Source organism: Amblyomma mixtum, chromosome 4 (genome assembly GCF_055824585.1).
Source record: "Amblyomma mixtum isolate Tamu chromosome 4, ASM5582458v1, whole genome shotgun sequence".
NCBI lineage: Eukaryota > Metazoa > Arthropoda > Arachnida > Ixodida > Ixodidae > Amblyomma > Amblyomma mixtum.
The window spans coordinates 54649737-54660543 of NC_143015.1; the positions used below are offsets into that span (position 1 = coordinate 54649737).

The 10807-nt window shown below is 46.5% G+C and overlaps 1 pseudogene; it reads left to right on the forward strand.

Annotated features, from left to right (window-relative positions):
- The first annotated feature begins 8 nt into the window (after positions 1-8).
- LOC149346520 (uncharacterized) lies at positions 9-1639 on the forward strand (annotated as a pseudogene).
- The last annotated feature ends 9168 nt before the right edge of the window (positions 1640-10807 follow it).

Below are 10807 nucleotides of genomic sequence, written 5' to 3' on the forward strand. Positions count from 1 at the left end.
ATCTGGCCATGATGAAGCTCCCTACCCTGCTGGGTGAGGTCCCTGGTGTGCAGCATGCCCTGTACGCGAACGACATCACCCTCTGGGCAACACACGGTTCGGTTGGAGAAATCGAGGCCAACCTGCAGCAAGCGGCGGCTATTGTGGACGATTATGCACACCGCTGCTGCCTTGAGTGCTCCCCAAGTAAATCGGAATTCGTGTACATACGCCCCAATCCAAGGTGCACAACCGAAATTGCCCTCTCCCTGCTTAGTGGCCCGATACCTGAACACGATGAAATCAGAGTATTGGGACTCTACATACAAAAGAACCGCGAGATTGACACCACGCTGAAGAAACTCCGCAAGGTGGGGGATCAGGTGGGTCGTATGGTCCGCCGGTTATCAAACAAACGAGGTGGGTTGCGATGCAAAGACGCCCTGCGGCTGGCCGATGCATTCGTAACCAGTCGAATCCTGTATTCGGCACCGTACCTCCACCTGCGCAAATGCGATGAGAACGCTTTCGAAGTGATTCTCCGAAAAATCTATAAGAGAGCTCTCGACCTCCCAGTTGCAACATCCAACCAACGTCTCCTCGGCCTAGGGATGACGAACACCTTTGGGGAGCTGCGCGAGGCTCATCTCAGCAATCAATACTTGCGGTTAAGCAAAACACGTGAGGTTAGCCGTCTACTGACCCGCCTCCACATCAATTACACAACCCAAGAGGAGAAGCGGGTATCTATGCCCGACGCCTGGCGCTTCGCACTAAAGGTTCGCCCCCTCCCCAATAACATGACAAAAGATGCCCATGATGGCCGCCGCATCGCGCGAGCGGAGGCCATTTCCAAGCAGTATGGTGCTCGACCAGGGGTATTTTACACGAACGCGGCAGGTCCACACCATGGGGGTTGGTACACGGCTGCCGTTGTCCACCAAAACAACCCAGTTCAGGGCGTCACCTTCCGTGCCCCCAACATTACATTCGCGGAGGAAGTTGCTATCGCACTTGCAGCTGCGGATCCAGCGTCCCGAGTCATTATCACCGACTCAAGAGAAGCTTGCCGCAATTTTGAACAGGGCAAAATTCCAGATCGTGCTTTCCAAATTTTACACAGATGTGAGTACCGGGATTTCCCAACCCGGCGCACCATCATCTGGGCCCCAGCACATGCGGGGATAGAGGGAAATAAGGTAGCGGACACTACCGCTCGCGCGCTTAACCACCGGGCATCGCCTCTCTCACCGCCTGATCCGGCTACTGCTTTTAATCCGGCTATTACTTTTCGGGCGATCTCTCTCCTGTATCAAAACGCTCACGGCCGATATTCACCCCTCTGTAAAGGCCTCAATAAGTCAGAGGAGCGTTGGAGCGTTGGCTACTTCGCCTCTACACCAACACGGTACTGTGCCCGGCAGTGCTCAAACATTTCAATTCGGACTTTTCGGGCGAGTGTCCACACTGTGGGGAAGTGTTTGCGGACACGTATCACATGGTGTGGGCATGACCGGCGAATCCTGCTTTCCCACCCCACCCCCACCCCACCCGAGAGGACTGGGAGGCTGCCCTGCTCGGCTGCTCAACTCCCCAGGACCAACGAGCCCTGGTGACAAGAGCCCGGGCCGCCGCGGAGGCCACAGGGGTCCCGGACTAGGGATCCTTCCTAGTGATTGTGAGGGCCGGGCCCTTCAGGCACGGTCCAAGCAATACCTCTGTATATAGTACAAATAAATGTTTTACACCACACCACCACCCGCCTAAGGCTTTCGCCTCACCGCACTTTAGGTCAACAAAGTGCCCCCCTGAATTTTTCCATTGAACGAGTGCTACGATAAACACATACTCTACAGCATGACTGAGAAGATTAAAAGAATACGGCTATCGGCAATTATGGCATGCTGTAAAATGAGTAACTCTAACTGTATATCATTTCATGTTGACGCTTAGGATCGGCGGCAAAGTAGACACTTATTTCTTCATTTAAGTTTACTGTTCTTCAGTTTGCGAGCATGGCGTGCAGAGCATGGTCGTTGGAAGAAGCAGCATTATCTGTCTGATGCACAATTTTTTTTAAACTTGCATGTAACACTTGTGTGCCATCCGAGGAAAACGTCACAAACTGAGACGCTGTCTTTACGAGAGAGATGACTTTTCATTCACCGATTAGTAACGCTGGCCGAAAGCAGGAAGCGATGTATTCAACTTGTCGATGTGAGTTCCAGCAAAGAGGAGGCAGTGCAGTAAAAGAAAATTTGGTGAGAAAATTGAAACATGAAGTAAATGTATGTGAGAAAAGCACCTCTACATTGGAAAATTCTTTTTTTTTTCTTGGAAAGGACATGGCGCAGTATCTGTCTCGCATAGCGCTGCATGGACACCTGAACCGCGCCGGAAGGGAAGGGATAAAGGACGGAATGAGAAAAAAAGGAAGAAAGAGGTGCCGTAGTGGAGGGCTCCGGTCCGCCGTAGTGGCTCAGTTGTTACGGCGCTCGGCTATTGAGCCGGAGTACCCGGGTTCGTTCCCGACCACGGCGGCCGCGTTTCGGTGGAGGCGAAGCGCAAAAGGCGCTTGTGTGCTCTGAAATGTCAGTGCACGTTAAATATCTCTAGGTGGTCGGAATTACTATGTACTTATCTCGCCAAATTCGTTCATACATACAAAAACAACGGAGATGCATGAATAGATCCCCTCACATACACTATTTGCTATATCTGCTTAGACGGATGCTTATATAGGTAATGGGGCGCACATGAGTATTAGCCAGGATACGTGATGTGGCTAAAGTGAATAAGCATTCACATGCAAATGGTTCCAGCGTTTTTCTAAAGTTACTAAACTCCTTTCATTTCATATAAGAGGAACTACAAAGATAATACAGGAGGCTATCCGTTATATTTTAGTTTCGTGGCATAGAAGCACATCTGGAAGTTCACGCGTAGTAAATCATTGTGAATGTTTTCCGAGCCGAGCCATCAGTGCTTTGGTAATGGCTTGTATTCAACAGCCGCTACTACACCGAGGAGTTCTTAGCTTACTTTAATTACGCATTTATATATTTCACAGCGCCCGGTTAAGCTTTCGTCCACAAAGAAAACAGCTTGCAATTTAAGACTATGACGGGTTTAGTGTAAGGTGCAGTCCGCAGTGACCTGCGTTTTCCAGTACTTTCTAACCGCTAAGACACAAAGGCTCACCGCAAGGGCTGACGCCTATGTGTTCGGGAACCGGGATAAATGCCTTTACCAGAAAGGCAAAAGCCAAGAAACGCAACTTTGCTTCTACGAGGTGGTTCAAAGTCTTGTCTACGGGGAGCACTATAAGCCTGAGGCAGTGTTTCCTCGCCCTCTACGACGGCCTCCTCCTCTTAGCAGGAGGCTCGATGTTGTCGGTGCAGCACTCTGGATGTACATTGATTAAGACATCCAAAGCTAGGTCTAGGTTGTCCTCCACTATTGTTTCCCACCCAGTCGTTTTCATCACTTCGCACATGTTGGCACAAATAAAATTCAGCGCACTCTGCCGAAGAATGGTGGTGTTCAGTTTGTCAGCGACGATTAGACTTGCCACCGCGCTCTCGGAGTTGAGCTTCCGTACGAGGGCGTCTTCACACATGTCCCGCAGAAGCTGCTAGCCGTATTTGTCAGCTGCTACCATGAGCGCGTCCGCCATATTTTCGACGTTTCGCGATCGCCCAGTGTACATGAAGCGGAGCAGTTCTCCAAATATTTCGTGTTCCATGCCTGCCACAAAAAATTAAGGGGGCACTTTGTTGACCAAAAGGGCAGTGAGGCGGAAGTGTTAAGCGCAGTGATGCTGCTTGTGTCACTGATGTGTGGTTAAGATGTTAAGCTTCGCCTCTAAAGTAGAACGCTTCGCCTGTAAGAGTGGAACGCGACAGCTTCTTGCAGCGCTGCCAGGGAGTCCACAGAACGCCATCGCCCGTTTGGCTCTACGCCTTGCTTATCGGTAAATTGGTTTTTGAGTAAAGAAAATGTACCTGCCTCGCATATCTCGGTAGACACCTGAACCTCGCCGTAAGGGAAGGGAGGAAGATGGGAGTGGACGAAGACACCTTATTTACTAGACGCGCCTTTGTTCATTCCAAATCATCCAGCTGGCATGGCGAAGTGGTAGCGTGATCGTCTCGCACTCCGGAGGCCCTGGTTCGACTCCCAACTCGACCATTTTCGTACTCGGTTTTATTTATTTATCTGGTCTGACTTGAAAAATTAATTAGGCTGATTGGTTAATTTAGGAATTAACTGAACTAAAACCCACTAACTTGGAGCATCACTATACCATCCCTTTAATTGGTTGCATGGTTACTAGCTGAAGTACAATTGGCCCCGTTTCAAATTCGCGCGCTGTGACATCACGACCATTTCGACCAACCGAAAAGCGTGACATTTCTGTCGACAACTCCTGCTTACAATGATGAGGCATTAAAAGCTTCCACCTTAATACTTCGTCTTGCAGATTTTCGATAATATCATACTCGAACATAGCTCGAGAGACTGGAGACCGGGATGTCAATATCGCCTTGTGCACACGATATGTGCCATCGCATACATTCACGGTAACGTCAAAAAATCTTCCACTATCCAGAAGCCAGCCCAAGTACTCCGAGAGACGCCAGTCAGTGATACTGACGCTGGTTCTTTGGCGATCTGTTTGGACTACAGCGTAGTCAATGAAGGTCAGATCACAGCGGATCGTGAGCGTGTCTTCAGGCATAAGCTTCGAAGCTTGGCTCTGCAGAATGCTTTTCGTTGTGGTACCCAAGAATCCGCGGCTTAATGCACCCCTGGTAAATGTTATTACCGTGGTCGTCCCCTTGAGGGCATCATTGTTAGTCACATCGACGACGCACAACGTTACCTCCGCACTCACTTTCTTGCTGTCCTTGTAGTGCAAGCAAAAAGACAAGAATTGGCATTCACAATCTGTGTGGCTGTTATCACCTGCAGTCTGAAGCGCGAGATACCACGACCCGTACGACTGGAATTTAGAGCTTACTATTTGTTGTCCAGGCCTTTGCCAGCGGTACGAAAAATTTTCGATTAACCACACGAAGGAAGCTCTCGCGATCTTCTTCTTGGCCATCAGGTCGTTTTCTGAATTTTCCACGAAGAAGCACTTCGCGGCAGTGCGCAGCAGATGTAGCTCACCGGCGCTGCTTGGGAATAAGCAGCTTCAGCCTGGAACAGATCCGTGAAACGCGGCGCAAAGACCTCGCCTTGGCGACTCGTCCCCGGAAACTTCCGCCGCACTTCATCGGTGCATTCGCTTGTCTTCAGCTTTTTCATTAATTCAGCAGCACTTGACGAAATTTCATGCTTTCTTTTTTTTTCCTCGAAGAAATTTACCTGGCCGTGAGTTCTCCAATAATCCAGTCCTATTAAAATCGATGTGTTAATAATAAACCAGCAACCAAAAATTTGCAATAGAAAAATTTCTGTATGCTAAGCATTCTCACCTTAAATCATTAATTGCCCAGCACAAACCGGCTCCCTCTTCTTACACATCTCAAGAGCGGAATAGTAAGACCGAAAGTCCCGGAACCTACAGAGAAATAGCAGAGCATTCCAGGCTCGCTAGAATAGAATTCCCGGCGGTGGACCGCACGGTCTGTTAAAAAGAGGAAGTTTGGTGGAGGAAATTGCCGACAGGGGTTTTTCCTAACCAGCTTTCTTTAATAAGTTAAACACGGAGGTTTTCAAACCCCAGTGCTGTTTTTGCAATAAGATAGCACATATGGTACATAAGCTGTGGACTTGCACAAGAATGTGTGATGGCACACACACGATGGAAACATGGAAGGCCTCACTACGCAGCCCCGACATTAAAGTGCAACGTAATATCTTAGGAGAGCAGAAAGTTGGGCTAGTGTGTTGATATGCATACTGATATGCAGTACGCAACGTAATATCATCGATAAAGCTCCGTCTGCTGCCGTGACCTTCGGGATCCCGGCCGACTGATAGACACGCTGCGGAGGAAGAGTTCTGCAGTGCGGTTTTTACTGGTGGCAATAAATGTTATCACCCTCTTTCACTCCTTGCACCCCGCCGCGCGTTGAATACACATGAGAACCTCTTCATGGCATCCATCGCCTGAGAGGCGGATACCACACCAACATTCTCTACTCGCGCTGGCGCTGCCACCCCCTCCCCTTCATAATAACATCTGTTTACTCTAATGGCAAGGGTAGACAAATTAATTGTGCCCCCATTTCACAACAACGTGAGGGTACTTAAAGCTACGTCAAGATGCTCCCGTGTATGTCAGAGAATTTTCATAATATCTGAGGAAATATTAGGGCAGACTGCGATGAATGGACACTCATAAAGAAAGGACAAAGGCAGGATTACGGACACAAAATAAAGCTGTGGGTATCTCTTTGGTCAGCCATTGCATTACTCGAGGGACAAGCGGCTGCCAAATACACTACTGAAACCCAGACAGAAAATAATAATGACTGGAGTGAATGTGCAGCAATGTGTCCACCTAAAAAAAAAAACAGGAAACATTTCAACGTGAACAAGAATGGCGTAGTGAAAAGTTCGAAAGCGCTTTCTATCAACTAGACAGCACTTGTTTTTTGTTTGTGCACAAAATACTACCAAGAAAGCCTTTCGCCGGCCAACACACACAAAAAACAGATTGCGTGATGTTTCGCTTTCAAGCACTGACCTACCCCTTATTCGCAAAAGATGGGAGCCGGCTTTCACGCAAAATATTTGCATAACGTTTGCGTTTCTTTGACCAGACTTCGAGTTCCCTTCAAGTGAATGCGTCTGACGTAGAAGAGCCAGGCCAGATGCGGGCGTTGAAAGGCAACCTGGAAATATAAACATCTGAAAGCCGACAAGACACTAGACGACAACTGGCGCCTGCCTGCAGCCAAAACAGGGAAAACTGCGTGTTTTTTGTTAACACGAGAACCGGGAACCAAAGAAGCAACTCGATGCTGTCCTCTAGCGTCTCCCACTCGGTGCTTGAAAACTTCCCAAACAGCAGGGGCGGGTGCCGTACAAATAAAGCATTTCAAGCTTAGTTTTTTTTTTCACCCGCTTGAACTACAAGGGAAAGGGGGTCTTTCCATGGTAGGATATCCACGCATTTATGCCGAGATCAGTGTCACCATTCCAGTTTTCCCAGTGGCAAGTGAAAGCCGGCTGTTCGCTGTCATCTTCTGGCGCACTTTTGTTTTCTTCCAGGTTTTTATAAAATGTAGAAGTAAGGCTGCACCTTCGGAAAAGCGGCAGCTAGTGGTTACTTTTGTGGGAGGTCATGCATGTGACTATCGTATGCTTCTGCATTTTTTAATAGCTGCTTTCTATATCCTGCTGAAGAGGAAAGTCACCCCTTCAGAAGAAAGCTGGACGGAAAGTAGTGCAGTTAAGGCTTCGTTGTTTTGGTTTTGAATGAAAAGGAGACAAAGAGCTTGTGGTCTGCGGCTGGCTGACCACCCCCAGTGCTTATTTTCAGAGCTAGCTTTAATGTACCTCTTGTGAAAAAAATATTCACGCGATTGTTCGCAACGTTCTTTTTTGTCTTTCTAGGAACCGCTGCACTCCGTTTTATCACATTCTTTCTGAAACCAAATGTTGCCAGATTTTCCTTTAATCATCGTAACACCGGGCTACTGCATCTGTACTGTGCGAGCTTATTCTAGGTGCTTTCCGCGCCTTGCTACGAAAGTTTTTCGTGCACTTTAAACTGAACGTGACCGAGGCGGGAGGAAGTTTATACTTCAAGACTGCCGAGAACGCCTATTGCTATCACCGCCTCTAAATTCTTCAGCTCTTTGTGGGCACAAGTGAGTCCAGTAAAGAGTTCATATCAGTGCCAAGGGAGTCTTCTGATCTTTTGTCTGCAACGTTGCGATCACCAGGCTGCATCATAGTTTTCAACTTGTTTTTGAAATTCTAGGAACATGCGCCTTAAATTTGCGCAAGGTTTACTTGTTCACCTAGGTAGAATGTTCAAATGCACAGTGCCGCATATGCGACGTAATATTTCATACAGATGTTATTTTGTCAGTGGTGAAAACTCCGCAACAGGAAAAATTTTTACTTCAACTACGAAGTTTCTGTGGAAGTTGTGCAGCTTTCTTTTTTTAGCCTTATGAGAGCGCTTGGTAAAAAGGTAATGAGCATTTACTCTCTTATTTTCAAGGAAGAAAAGTATGCCAACAAAACTAACACGTCAGGAAGTAGAGCGAGGTTGGTGGGGGATGGTGGGCGATGTACTTACCCTGCGCTGACGGCGGCATCCGACAAGAATTGCTATTTAGTGAATGAATGCAATCTAGTCCGGCCTACTCTATAGAAAAGCTTATGTTTCTTTCCAAAACGCAAGTTTTCATATGCGTGAACGGGGTAAATGCGCTTAGAGTTTCGCTCAGAAAAAATCCCACACACTCCTTGCCTGCTGCCAAAAAATTCATGAAGCGCCTGCTTCCATCCCCAGTTGGGCAGAGAACCCCGGGTGACACGACGTTGCACTTGCTTATAACATGGAAACACAGGCAGAGAAATTTCGTCTTGAATTTTATTTCGCCTTCTATTGCTATCTTATAGTAATGATCGCTGTTCACACTGGTGCTCCATCGATCAAAATCATTTGAATCAGGAAAATATTGGCCATAAATGAGAAAAATGGGATTCACTTCACTTTGGTTTAAAGAGGAAAGTGTGTTTTTTACCAATTACAAAATAAATCTAAAGTTGTATAAAGAGCGCTTCTGCCCGGAAGTAGAAGTTCGCGAAAAAGAAAGGAATGTTTGCTAACACAAACTTTTTATCGTCCAGAAACTTTCTGGAAGAATTATGTTCGAAATTACCAAAAATAAAAAAAACAAATTCGTTTGAAATAAATGAGGTACGTTAGACAACAGCTGATTATCTCACATTCCCCTTGTTAAAGACATCTGTGGCGACACGTCCTGATTTCCGCTAGCATCTCCTTATCAACGTTTTGCCAGATGGCTTATGTCGCTTGAGGCGGAAGTGAACTTTATGCGATGTTTTCCCAGCGGGACACTGTTTCGTAACAAAATTTCAAGCAGGAAGAGAAAAATGCAGCCTGTTCTTCCGCCAAACTTGTTCTCAGCTATAAATGAAATGTCTCAGTCCAGCATGCGGAAGCACAGGAAGCTTTGAGCTCCTTAGAAACACTGCGGTTGCTCCTTACCAGCCGTGATTTTGAAGCACCGTTCGGAATAGGACGGTATACGACGCTTAATTTTTTTTATTTAGTTTGGCTTATGGAACCTAAATGTCTTCAGGTATGGACATGAAAAAAACACGAGCAAATCATACTGATAGTTCGCAGCCGGTTTTTCTACCCACTGGTTCAGTAAGGAAACAGCAGAGTCACCGATAGAAATTTATTAATCAATGCCTTGCTTTTAAACCGTTTTTCAAATCGGAAGACTTGCACAGAAGAGAGCAAAAATTAAGGTAGTAAAAAGAATACACTTGATTTTTTTTTACAAATAAATATACGTTTTTGTCACTTCATGCGCTCATATTTGTGCGCTAAATTTAGGGACAGCATAAGCGTAACATCGGCCTGATAGACGTGTCTGTTGTATATGGTCTGGCAATACGAGAGATTTTCCGCAAAGATAGCTTGCGATGCCTATATAATATACCGCCTATTCTGCTTCAAGTGTATTGTACATTGCTGTTAGGTGCCGGGATGGTCCAGTCAGCGTGATTAAGACAGGCGAGACAAAGGAAGGATGGCACGACTTTCTTTCAATATTAACGGTCAGAAGAAAAAAACGACTTCACATTTTAAAGGAAGCGTTAGATTATCGTGTGTTCTATTGATCAGTCCAAATGAAATATGGAAATTTGAAGCGCATATTCTGCAGGAACTCTTTCCCAGCAGCGATCGCTGTCCTTTCAAGAGTGTGCACCACAAGTATGCGATTCGCTTGCACGCGTCTCCCAAGACAAGGGTGGCTTTTGACATCACTGATGTAAAGTTTCATAAGTCACTTCCCTGTACGTCAAGAAGCGCTTACGTTTGCATAGATTCCCCCGTGTGAAACAGCAAGAAAACTGAGAAGGGGGGGGGGGGGGGGGGTGAACAACCTTTATTTAACTGATAAATGAATGAACAGTATATGGGGCGCCTCTCGGTTTTTCAGGTGGTCTACAAGGTCACGAGACATTTTATCAGCGGATTTACAATATCCGCGAACAAAGTTCAGTTCGATGATGTGAAATAAGCAGTTCGCAGGCGGCAGGAATTCAAGGTGAAGGTTTCTGTTCTTGAGTAGTTTAGACCACTGTGGGGACCTACAACTGCTGTGTTAGACAAGTTAGCGGTTACCTTGAGAAAAGAAAATGCTAATATATATGTTTCTCTGATTATGATAACTTACTGCAAATGAGGAACTTTCAAGGATTTTGTTTGGATGCCCTTTGCGGTACAACTTTTTTTGAGCGTGTTCAAGGGCGTGACATTTAGGAGCTAACGCGAACCACAGTTTTTTGCCTACATTTGTAGGAACACGGTATTAATGTAATGAGCACAGAAACTGCACACAATATTTATATGGTCCCTGCTAAGGCGAAAGCCTTTAATGGCTCGTACTGTCGTCCGTTAACAAAGCGTGTATCACGAGTGTAACTCGGGAACTAAAAAAGATAGAAGAAAACCACTGGCTGCTTCAGATAGAAGAGGAAAAAATGAACCTAAAAGCCATGTTCGACGACTGTAGATTAATCAATTAATTAATTATAGGCAGAATTGTCGAAATTGCGCTGGAATAGCGCGGACGGCGATAAAGCCACGCGAATG